The 13,427-nt window shown below is 32.1% G+C and overlaps 1 long non-coding RNA gene across 1 annotated transcript in view; it reads right to left on the minus strand.

Annotated features, from left to right (window-relative positions):
• Positions 1-13,427, minus strand: part of LOC124367278 — a 74,127-nt gene that overhangs the window by 33,919 nt on the left and 26,781 nt on the right. Inside the window, exon 2 of the long non-coding RNA XR_006922884.1 lies at positions 12,107-12,133. This is a non-coding gene — a long non-coding RNA (uncharacterized LOC124367278). The remainder of the gene's footprint in view (positions 1-12,106; positions 12,134-13,427) is intronic.

The following is a 13,427-nucleotide window of genomic DNA, read 5'->3' on the forward strand; positions in this document are numbered from 1 at the left end:
AACTTTGACCTTAACAAAAGCAAAGTTAGTTCGCAACGTAATTCGACATTAATTCTTGTCCTCCAGAGTTCTAATTTATAATATGTATCTCAAAATTAAATTTGTTATGTAAACATAAAATATCATGTTTACGAACTATCGTATTACAGTTTTTGTTGAATCAAATTCTTACTTGCGCATTACTAACATAATAGTAATTTTGCTAGCATTTCTATTCTCGTACTAAGAAGGCAAATAGGATCTAACGATGGGAAAGTGATCCACCCTACAGGACATCATTACCAGAATAGCGTAGAAGTATTCGTACATGACTGGAACAGACTGCAAGTACAATGCAGTGTGCACTATAAAACTGTGCTCTTCATCACGTACAAAGCCCCTCTCTTGTTGTTGTCACGGTCGTAGGAAACAAAACCCTCAATTGAGGGAACACGAAGTTCCATCGGCCAATAAGCACTCGGAAAATTAGGGTCGTTGGATAGCTAATCAGGAATGGAGGGTGAAGTCAGCGTGGCCGTGGCCCCCACTTGAGCCATCATTGTAATTAGCTTTTCCACGTTAATAAAGTACCGATATGGTTGGTTTAGAAAAGATAGACAAGGGAATCCACAACAAAGATTAGAATTGGGTTCCAAAAATAACAAAATAATGGGTTTCAATAACTGCGCACTAACTATTCTCTCTATTCGCACGGCATAGTTAGTGAATCTTTTCTCTGAAAAAGAAAGTTTCTCTGAAAAAAGAATCTCGTGAAAGTATCTGTCTCTGAACTCAATTGTACCTGATGAGACGATGAGAACACTTCTTCGCCTAGATTACACTATAGTTTGTAGTCTAGGTGTCTCTGATGACGTAGAGTTTATTTTAAGCTTCTTCGTCACCAACTGTTTTTGGATCTCTTCAGAAGAACTCCAGATTCCAGGAGTCAAATCTGTGACAGCGTCAGATTCCAGACGCTGCACTAAGAGGAAGGTGAACTGGAGCTAACCTCTACATTCATTTAGATTCAACCCTTCCCACCATAGCTTCGTTGTGTGGAGTTTTAGATGTTTCACATAACACTTACGTTCTTTGTTTGAAGTTTATTTTTGACGATGGAAGGATTGTGAAGGAGCATCGAAGGATTCCTTCACTTAAACTCTGCATAGACAAAATTGACTTTGATGGTAGTGCTGTTAAATCATAGGATTAGGTAGCTTTATCAACACATAACTGTCAGTATGGTATATCGAGAAACGATTGAGTATTAAGCGACTGTGTTATATTTTAGGGGAGAATAACTTTAGGATGGTTTATAGATTTTTTGGTACTATAAGTTTGTTCGCTGATAAAATCAAATATACTAAATTATTTATAAGCAATTTAGGTCAGTTTGATTCTCTAATTGAAAAGAGAACTTTTCAATATTTATATATATATATATATATATATATATATATATATATATATATATATATATATTAAAGATTATAAATTAACTGAAAATTAAAACAAAACGATATAAGCGAAAAGTATGTTTAGTATTAATCAATTTGCTACATATTTGATATATATTAAATATAGAGTATTGATTTAAATTTTGTTATATAATTGTTAACAGTATAAATGAATTTTGCTTAATTTTAGTTCCCAAGTATGAGACAGAAATTTATTAGATCTGGAATGATCGCCAAACACAAAATATGCTCCCTGAGTAACTCATAAATACACCATCTGACTTTGAGCGCCACCTGGCCTACATACAACGATGCTCAGACCACAGATGGCCTTGCAGATCTCATTTCTTTGATTTATGGCAAGTTTATACTAACATTACATTCAACCAATATGCTGTCATCTGTTACGATTTATCAGAAAATGGATCTGTCTTTAGTAACTGCACTGCAATAGTGGAGTCAGTAAATGACTGCAGTTATATATCAACTATGTATCGTTATAAAACGATCTATTTCAATTTCGATGAAAATTAACTTCACTCTGATCATTCGTCTCAGTCTTACTAAATTACTTCGATTAGAAATAAACCTTAAATAAAAAACAACTGTTTTCTACAACACAACAACGACAGTAACAACAACAACAGTAATTTCTATTACTGTTTCTGTTCTGTAATAGAAACAGTTAATTTTTACTCAGCCTAATAATGATTTTTTAATTTTGCTTCTTCGTATACGTACTTATAGTATATTATATTGTAAATTATTATTATTCTTGTATTGTCAATATAGCTGTTTTGGGATAATATTCCTGTAGCTATTGTACAAAATAAATAAATGAACTAAGAGCACAAAAAGCAATCTGTTTTCGATACAAATATTGAGTTTTATTCCCCTACCCTTTCCGCGTTATAATTAGCAATATTGTAGGTATTATGTTTTTGAAATAATTTATCATCTAAAATATAAAAATAATTTATCCAATCTTTCACGTGCTTTATCAAACTCGAGATCAAATTAAAATTACGCAACGAAACATTAAGCTGCTAACATCTGGCTGTGATTCACTCATTGATTACATACTGGTGGTCACACAGTAGATTACGTAACTTTAACACCGTCTATGTCCGTGTCTATCACATGTATGAGTCAACACGATTGAGATCTCTCTAAATTTATATTCGGATCATGTAGTTATTTTTGAGAACGGAAAAATTGTTTCCACTTCGGACTAAAACAATTTCAAAGTTTCTATGAGATAATAATTGAAAATGTGAATTTAAAAAATGCAAAATAACTCGACAAAATCTAAAAATTAACATTACTTTATAAATAAATATATATACATGGTGATTCATGAAGTTCTCTCCCCCCACTTCTACAGCACATTGTACTAGTAAAAATAATGAAAAAATGTTATATAAACATAGGTCCGAAAACGCTTCGTTAGCGAGTTACAGCTAGCGAAAGATTTCGCCTGAATTCCTGGGTAAAGAGTAAAATAAAGCCATACTGAACTTTTGGAAAGGTTAATTAAGTAAGAACTATCGTGGATTCTTATGTATTTTTACCTGATAAAGCTAATAAAATAGGTTTCAGAACTGTACCTGTAGTAGTTTTTGAGGGATTCAGGGTTAAATGCAAAAAATTGGGGCACGAAACAATGTTTTTTTTAAGTTTGATGTACAATAACTTTGTTAAATTGGTAATAAATACATAAAATCAACAAACATTAATTGTAGAGAATTTAATTCTGAGAAAATTGATATAATCAAAGTCTAAAATAAAACAGAAATAAGTAGAAATAAGTACCAAAAAATCAATATATAATATAAATATAAGTTACACGTGCTAATGCACTGCAAGTTTAACTTTTAGGTTATATTCATATTCCCGACCTTCACGAACCAAGGTTGGGTCGGAACGGAACAGTCTGTATGTGTAACTACCGTACGATGTAGTTTTGTGATTAACAGCTGGTGCAATACAGTTTTTTGTAACCGGAGAGACCGGTGGGGGGAGTAAGTTAGGAAATTGATCCCCTTCCATGAATGCTACATACGGTATACCCTCACGTGATTCTTAAATCAAATCATTTTAAGTATAATAAAATGTATGCTATAATAATTAATCTAGAACTGTAATTTAACATTGCTATGATTTGCAGTGATGTGCTGCTGGTCTTTGGATTAATTTGATTGGAGGCAGCGGTATAGATGTATAAATAAGTAGCCACTTTTTGATCGCTGTCACGGATCTGCCCACTTGTGCCACTAGTAGACTCAATAGATTGTACTTTTCTAGCACTTATGTTATATTATAATTTTATTTGTTTTCCACAAGTATATCACAAAACTGTTATTATTGGACCCCGCTGACAAGTTCAAACTTAGCGGGGCCAAATGTATGTATGATTGGTGAATAAATAAATTCTATTCTATTATATATATATATATATATAATAGAATATATATATATATATATATATATATATAATATATATATATATATATATATATAAAATATAGAATACATAATTATATATATAATATATAGAATATATAATATATATATAATATATAGAATATATAATTATATATATAATATATAGAATATATATATTATATATATATATATATATATATATATATATATAATTATAGCTCCCTAAGGGAGCTTACTAAACATAAAGCTAGATCAGCAAAGTTAAAAATATGTCTCTATGACTATTTTATTGGCATTTATAAATATTATAAAAACTATTAATTAGAACTAAGCTGAAATAATCAACCAATAACGATGTCATTTTCAAAGATTTTCCTGAGGAAGAATTGCGTGTTTCGTTGTCACAAGTTTGCTGACTTGCAAGAAAGAATGTATTTCCGATATCAAGTAAGATTGTTTCCACCTCACTTGCCGATTCGTTTACGGCAGTTAACACCTTTACACCTTACAGGAGTGATAACAAAGTGTAGTAATCGCAGATTACACCTCATAGCGTGCAGTCACACTCCTCTACACCTGTTACTGATAAGTTACAATAATAGTTTTAATTAAAATCAGTTTCTCAGTAAATCTTTATGAATGATTCCCCCTTAAAACTATTAGTTTAATTTATCAGTCACAGGTGTAGGGGAGTGTGGCTGAACGCTGTAAGGTGTAATCTGCGATTACTACTACACTTCCTGACTTCCTGAAGTCATTAGAAGTTAGCTGAGCAGTCATAAAAGTCGGCATTTCTCAGTTATCGAATGAAGTTAAAGAGGAGTTATTGACAATTTAACAGACAAAAAAGCAGGGGTCAATTAATCGTCTGCCACGATAACTTCACAATCAAGGGAGCTTCCACTTACCAGATGTTCTCTTCTTAGTCCAAATCTAAATCTGCCAAACTTTATAATTAATATTATTTTTTCACATTTTATTGATAATCTTTCACATTACTAATTTATTTGACAGTAACATTTAAAATAACCGATAGTAGTGTATTAATTTAATCTTAGGAAACATTATGAAAAATCCCTAATAACCATCGAAAAATTAATTTCGATATATTTTTCCGGCTTTAACTTTAACAATACACAACGATATATTTTCTTGACAGTACATATCATGCATTTAACGTTACAAACTAAGTTGTTTGCACTGTTGAACTTAAAGCTTGAATTTTAGACCACTTTATAATAAAGTACATGTACGTGTGGCTTGAGTCTTTTTAAATTTTGTAGTTTTTCGAAGGACACCTCAGCCTACAAATCAATTTAAATCCTCATCATTCAATTTTATATACGAGCAGTAATTACCATCATTAAGTAATTTTAATTATTTATTAAACGTTACTTGAATGATTGTGTGTCTGTAAAATTAACTTGTTATTTTTATTTTTATTCAACTATAAACTATTCAAACGACTGCGGTAAAATTTGAGATGGAGATTCTTAAGGTTTCTGGGTTGAATGTATGCATATTCTTATTTCTAAATTGCACCCGCCTACGCCCCACTGGTCTTTAAAGTAGCAACATAATCCCATAAAAAATAGCAAAAGTAGCAACATTTCACAGTTTTAAATGTTGGCTATATTACAAAACCAGCTCTGAAACTCAATTGCATGAATTAGCTCATATTCCAAGAAATAGGATTGCTGTTATTTTATTATTGCCATATGTATTGGTATATTTCATCATTTATTATTAACTGATTTATCATTTTTTTTACATATTTAAGTTTTACTTAATTTATTCTAGACAGTACTATAACTGACGTATTGTTGCTAGTCCTCCTGTACTTGTAATCTAGTTGTAAGATATTTGGTACTTAATTGTTTTGTTCCAATTTTACTACACGGTAAAAGTCAGACTACAATTTATGAAATATAGCTGAACTTTGTAAATATGTATGTTTACTCTGCCAACTATTCTGAAGTATTATTTCTTCATAATTGAAGCGTAAGCCGAGGCGAAAGGGTCTAATTTATACCAAATACAATTTATACTGATAGTGCATGGCCGTAGCCAGCGAGGGGTCAAAGGGGTCCCGATCACCCTCCCCCCTAATTTTCAATTTTATCAATAACTTATTTAACCAACTATTATTATTTAAATAATTCAGTATTACTGACATGTACTGCTGAAAGATCGCTCTCAGCATTGAAACGGGTCAAGAACTTTTTAAGAATAAAAAGGGGAATGAGCGGTTGACTGAACTTACCTTACTCTCTGTCCACTACGGGAAAATATCATTTTTTCCAGAGCAAGTACTAGATAGGTTGGCTCCGAAGTCAAGAAGAGTTTTACTTTTGTAAAAACCCTTGCATGTTATCATTTCTCAATGTGGATTTGTACAATAAGTACTATTTTTTGCAGCAATAAAATCATATTTTTTTGTAATTACATTACTACATAAGTCTCATCCATTTCAGGTATTAATCCTGAAGCCTGCTAAAGCAGTATCTCCACAATTATGAATATCAATCGGCATTAAAACTTGTTCAGGACGTAAAAGCTTTATGAAAAATTAACTATTTTGACCCTTAAATTTGAGTGTTAGAAAAATAATATCCGGGGATGGCCCCCCACCGATTTCTTTCAACCCTAACATTTTTGTTTGCTACTTCCATGCCCAGAACGTTGGTTTTATTTTGTTTTACACATGTAAACAAATTTATTATGTTTAGTTTACATAGCAAAATAGTAAACTAAAAATAAAACAGTTTTTGTTTAGTTTACATAAACACATTTTGCTAAATAGTGTTTAGTTTTTTTTATTTAGCAAAATGTCTATGCGAAAGCGTTTCGGTAAAGAATTATAGGAGCATATTAGACCAATAATTGGACTAACGGTTTGGATATTACAGACAATAACAGATTTATAAAATATGATGGAAGACACAAAATCGTGCATAATTTAGCTTATACACAATAAAATCCAAAATTAATTAATATCTTATATTCCAAAAAGCACTTAACCGGGGGGTTTACACGCGATTTTGTGAGCTTTACTCGTCTATGAGCACTTCTGGTTCAAGTAAATTGTATTTCCGACGAAAACGTAGAGTTTACCTCGTTAACACGATCAAACAAGTATTTCAAAGCCTACTTCTGCCAAAAGACAAAGAAGAAGGGTTTCATAACAGTATAAATTTATTATAGAAAATGTTAGATAATACCTATTTACCTACCTAATTAGCTAAATGTAGATAATTTCTATTAGTTACCTACATTACAGTACTGACCATGGGTACTGTGTACTTAACATTGTTTGTTTTATGTATAAAGATTAAAACTATGTATTAATTTCGCCTTTATACAATATTTTTGTATTTTAAAATTTTTAGTTTAAACTTTTGATATTTAATCGTTCATAATATTTCAATATCATGGTATACCTACAAATAACACATTTTATACTCGTATATTGTTTAGATTCATGTATTTTAAATGCCGTAATTTTGTGTATATTCTTTCATCTCGGACCAAAGTTTCCTCTCAACATTGAACCACTGCACGTGATCAGACGCGTCTACAACATGCTGAACGACCCGTTACGGCCGGGTGTGACTGCATCAGATAAAAGACCTGTTCACAGTGGGGCTCGAGCGGCGGCGTTCCTGTACACAGCGCCATAACAATTATTTCCTCAGTAGGGAACATTTGAAGAGTTGACTGAAGAAACCCATGTCATCCTTTGAGTGCCAGAGCATCGCTGTCAGTGATCCCGCATTATATGCAAGAAATGCCAGAATCGCTGACAGCGACTACTGCAGTAACGCTTATATTTTATATAGTGTTTTTCTACATTTGCTCAATGACTATATATACACATTCCAAAGGCTTCAACGTAACTTTTGATGTAGGCTTTGTTGCATTCTGGTCAGATTCTGATTTTTACGGCGGTTGTAAAGTGAGCGCGTCAGTCGAGTTTAGAATCGACCGCTAGGCGGACGAGCCGTCACGTGTTTTGTTTGCGCTGCTGTTTATTTCACAAATTATATTGAAAGTTTTTAAGTGTAAATGGGTTTTTAGTGTTAGTATCTTCAAATTATTTCGTTTGTGTATGTTGTTCTAGTCTGTGTGTAAGTAGAACAATGACTTGGCAGCGAGTTACGGCGATCGTAAGCATCTAGTACTTTACTAAATACGTTCGTATAGTTTTTATGTATTTTGTGTTTGTGCAGTGATATTTATAAACAATGCGTCGTAAAAACATTGCTGACAATGAAGACCTAGTATTGCAGGCATTAGATTTAAGCATTAGCAGTGCAGACAATACACAGAGTGTTAGGTTAGGTTAGAAAATTTCTAGTTTTGTAGTGGTTCATATTTTCATATTTATTTTCCAAACTTTATTTATAAGTATATAAAAAAATGTTTATGTGTCTTTTTGTAAAGAATTAAATGGAGTATAAGATAGAATAACTAAAAGTGAAAAATTAAATATTTCAATAACACTAAGTTTGTCAAAATAAAAAACAAAATGTTTTTGCTCATAAAGTTTTTGTTAATGATTTTTTAATTTTTATAAAAACATTAAATAAGTGATCAATGTATTATATGTATAAATAAAATATATTTATCTAAAAAAAACCCAAGACATCATACCAATAAATACATTTTTTATGGAATTTTTAACCAGACCCTTTTGCATTTTTGCTCGGCATTTTATGCATACCGTATAGCAAAACGCTGCGGCACTCAAAGGGAATTTTGAAAAAAAAAATATTCTTGTTTTACAGGGAAAACCGTGATGGCCATTTCATTAACCCCCTATAATGACAATGTTATCATCATTACATCATTTTACTCTCTCAGAAACTTTTCTGAAAAACGTAATTTTAAAACCTTTTAACGCATTTACCTTGTTTTGTTCTTTTCGAATGTGATTTTATCATTAACAATAACCCTGAAAAGTAAGTTTTCTTTACAACCTCAAAGAGGTCTAGTGATAAATGTTTGACAACTTATAAGTGATCACGAACGACAATACTATTAAAAATGTTACTTAATTTGGTAAAAGGAAGGCTTTTTAAAGAATTATTTAAACAACATTGTAGTATTAATTGCAAGTGTCTTTAAGCAAAAGCTGGACTTGTAGACTGAAAATATGTTGATCAATTTGAAATTATGATAGATACTTCACAACTTTACAAATTTTCACTTGACTGATTCGACATCTTGTTCCAAAATCAGAAGTGTTATAAACAAAAAAATACAGATTTGGAACCAAGTAATGCTTAACTTTATAAACGTATTTAGACTATATCATTTACAATAATTTTAACCTTTTTTCCATCAAGTAGTTGTACTTAAACTAACTCTACATGTTTACTATTTTCAACTTATATTCTCGTTTATTACTATATTACATTTAATTGCCTCACAATATTGTATCTAGTCCGTGTAATAAGAAATTGTAAAAATAAATAAATAAGTATATATATTATTTTCAAAGTCTGAAACGAGTACAATTGAAGAAACTAGAAAGAAAATAATCTATACAAAGACTGATATTACTTAAATTACTCGCCCAAAATTTTGTTGAAGAAACGTTGTCCAACAGTGTTGAAAATATATTACTACAGTGGCGTGATACAATATGTTTGAAGATTTACATAGTAAAAGTTTTAAAATGGAAAGAATTTTTTATTAAACTTTCAAACAGTTCAAATGCTAATTGCTTGAATTACATAAAACAAGGTGTATGATTTACTAGGGAAAATTAGCTAGAGGTGGTAAAACCCAATTGCATAAATCTAATCGGAAAATAGTTTCTATTACTTAAGTACTTGTGGATGGTGGGAGGGGGGGGGGGTTCAAACGAGTTATCCCGCATCTGGATCAAATGAGCATTGCTTTACGTGCTGGAAGTTCTACTTCCAAACTATACTCAGTTAAAGTTCGCGATTTCATGCACTAAACTTTGGTACTGACGTAATATTTCACATTCCTGATCCAAACAGAATTATTAAACAGGCTAATACTTTATATTTTCGACTTTATTATTAGTTGTATGTTGCTGTACGACTCATTTTTTGACCGAGGACGTGTTCGTGTCTAATCACAGCATCGAATCAAAAACTTCGTTGCTTATTAACCGTAACCGTAACCGAGGTTCACGAGATACTTTGCACTACGAGATAATTTGCAGTACGAGACAATTTGCACTACGAGACACTTTGCACTACGAGATACTTTGCAGTACGAGATACTTTGCACTACGAGATACTTTGCATTACGAGATACTTTGCACTACGAGATAGCAAGGGCAGTGCGATGCGGAGGTAACTGGAAAAAAACACATCACTGTTGCTCTGAAGATCATGAAACGTTTCTACAAGCCAGGGAACTTCCAGAGCCTGAATGAATCCTGAAGCATAGAGGCCCTAGAGTCCAGTATCTTCTAGATTCTGTTAAAACATAATAAGGAAGAGCCTTCTATGGCAAGGCAGAAGATTATTCTCGGAGTCCATTGAATTCTAGTGATTCGTCCTTTACTATGCCTGGTATTTTCCAACGTCTGGAGTTCGTTCTTAGAAGCCAGGAGACTAAACAGGCTAAAAGCTTTTTCAGTAAGTTCCTCGATAGAAGATTCTAGATATAAGCGAGCTTCCACAGCACTGATCTCCTCTGACTACAAACCGCCTCAGTGCCGGAATTTTATGAGGCTGAAAGCTCATTCCGAGGTATATTAAAGGCGTCCAGATGCCTATAGCTCCCAGAGAGAGGATACTCCTAGAGACACTTGATACTCACAAACAAGATGGATGACCCAGACTCTTATGGGTGCACCGATTTGCTAAGAGTTTTCAAAGGCTGGCAAGTGCCAAAGCCCGGTGCGAGATTCAAGACAAATCCCTGATGCCCTATGTAGCGACCGATTCGTTTTAGACATCAAAAGTTTCCAAACGTTAGGAACTCAAAAATACCAGGAGGCTGATAGTTCTCTAGGATCGAGCGCTCCCAGAGGTGGAGAGCTCTTAGAAACAGTAAACTACATGTACCGTGAGCTCTTAAAGACCGATGTCTCTCAACAGCTAAAATTTCTCAGAGATTACGATAAATCCAATCCAGACCAGGAAAATCTACAGACAGGAATTAAACTTTGAGTGTTAATATACGAAATTTACAAAAAGAAACAGGAGCTCTTACAGAGGAAGACATTCTAGAGTAGAATGTTGTAAGAGTTCAGAATTCTACGTTCTCTCCGAAGTCGGAAGAGTACGTAGACCGGAATATATAGGGTGAATACTCCAAGACCAGATGAAGATATTCACGGAAAGATTTCCTAGGGAATGATTTTAAGTTATAACTTACATAACCAGTCCTATTTATCTGTATCTCTGATATTAGTGAACGCTCTACAAGAAGGGGAACCACATTACTATTAATTCCATTTCATCGATCAAAAATTTTTGATAGGTCCTTTACTGTTCAGGCTGGTCGCCTTTGGATCGCTCTTCCCGATGATATCAGATGTATTGAGGACCGTATTCGTTTCGGGGCGGGGGTTAGGGGCCTGCTGCTGGGGGGGGGGGTCTGTGAGGGTGACGGGGTGGTGCTGCTTGTTGCGTTTATATGATCAGTCGGTGTTAGAGTGATTGAATGTGTCTTCTTGTTCTTTATTTTGAATATTTCTCGTTTTTATTACAATATAGATATACTTCTTTTGTATTTTACGTTGTGAATTAATTTCAATATATACATTTTTACTTAAAGTTAATTTATATAGGTTAAGCCACTTGGTTAAACAACCATTTCGAGTATTGAAAGGTTCAGTACATAAGTTTAAAGCAATATTTGGGTAATTTCAATACCAAGTATAGATAAGGATTTCGCTTCAGAGTCCGTGCGTTTAAAAATGCTACGTCTTATGAATTACAATGATGTATACCTATATTTTGTGTCTGATAAGCCGAAAGGTGATGTTTGTTTATTTAAATGCGTTTGTTCTGTTCATTTTGAGTAGGCTATTTATTTTTGCCTTATATATCACGTAAGCTCTTGTAAATTATGTAGATTTTGAACATGTATAACGTGAATAAAAATAAACTGCTTTTAAATATAACATGTTATACAACCTTGTATCTTCTCGCAAACATGGTCGATTAAGTTACTCGTAATTGTATTAAGTCAACACTAAAACAAATGGATGTCAGTATACATGGACGTTTTACCTTTTATGGACGAACAAGGATGAGAATCTGAAACAAACGAAGATGTTATTTAGTAAACAAAGGAATATTCCTGTTTTAATAATAATACTTAATCTAAAATACCATTTTGTTATTTTTAAATATGTTGAATTATTAGTGGGGAAAGTTATTTTAGGTTTCTGATATAGCTTGTAAGACATTTATAATATCCAACATTAATATTAAATAGGTGATAAAAATATTTTAATCATTTTGTAAAATTTAAACAAAAACCCATACTTGTATTTTAATTGTGAGAAGCTAATTACTTAACACGTAGTTTTTAAAGTGATTTATCTAAACACACACGCACACACGCGAACGTATTGATATTTAATTCTTCACAAGATAGTCCTTTATCATTTTAGATCATATTATAATAATTTAAGAGATTAAATATGAATCATTAACATTGAAATGTATAAGTGTAATAAACGTAATGTAACTTTTAAATTCTGCTTAGTATTTAGAATACAAAATAAATTGTGCAGCCTCTAATGATAATTTAATTTGTATATAATCATCAATTAATTTAGATTACTTCATTAAGAAAAGTACTGCTGAGAAAACTAAATTTAAATCACTTGATCTTTGAAAACAACATTAAAACATTGATACAATTTTTATTAGCCAATTTCCATTTGGAAATGACATACGATGACATCCTTGTAGTAATCATTGGCACAGGAGGGTGAAATGTCTTTCACAATTACCAGTAATCAATGAGTCAGTCAATTTGCGAAATTTGATTAACAATAAGGGGAACCCAGGGTTGTAACTGTATTTTTGCAGTGACTGGAATCTGACTAGAGATCCAAAAAAGAAGAAGCTCAAAAGGAACTCATCATATAGCTTCGACATCAGAGACACCTAGACAACATATAGTCAAATCAAATCAAATCAAAAACATCTTTATTTCCATTATGGTAGAAAAATTTAGAAATCATAGGAGCACAATTTTACATTATTATAATATAAAATTACTTTAGTAACTAACACCAAAAACTTAAAATTGCAAAAAAATTAAATACTTTTTGGTCCTATACTACTATATAAGTAGTAAGTAGTAATACTACAGTATATAGTATTAAATACTAGTGTAGTCCAGGTGAAGAGATATTCTCTTTGTCTCATCAGGTACACTTAAAGGAAGGTGAAATTGATCTAATTGTAACATTCACATTGAATCAACACTTCCCACCACAGTTATATGTGGAAAAAGCTAACAATTAGAATGTTTGAGTCAATAAGTGTATTTTTATCTTAAATATTAAACATTTCAAGCTAATTGGAAACTATTGAA

The sequence above is a fragment of the Homalodisca vitripennis genome, chromosome 8 (genome assembly GCF_021130785.1).
Source record: "Homalodisca vitripennis isolate AUS2020 chromosome 8, UT_GWSS_2.1, whole genome shotgun sequence".
NCBI lineage: Eukaryota > Metazoa > Arthropoda > Insecta > Hemiptera > Cicadellidae > Homalodisca > Homalodisca vitripennis.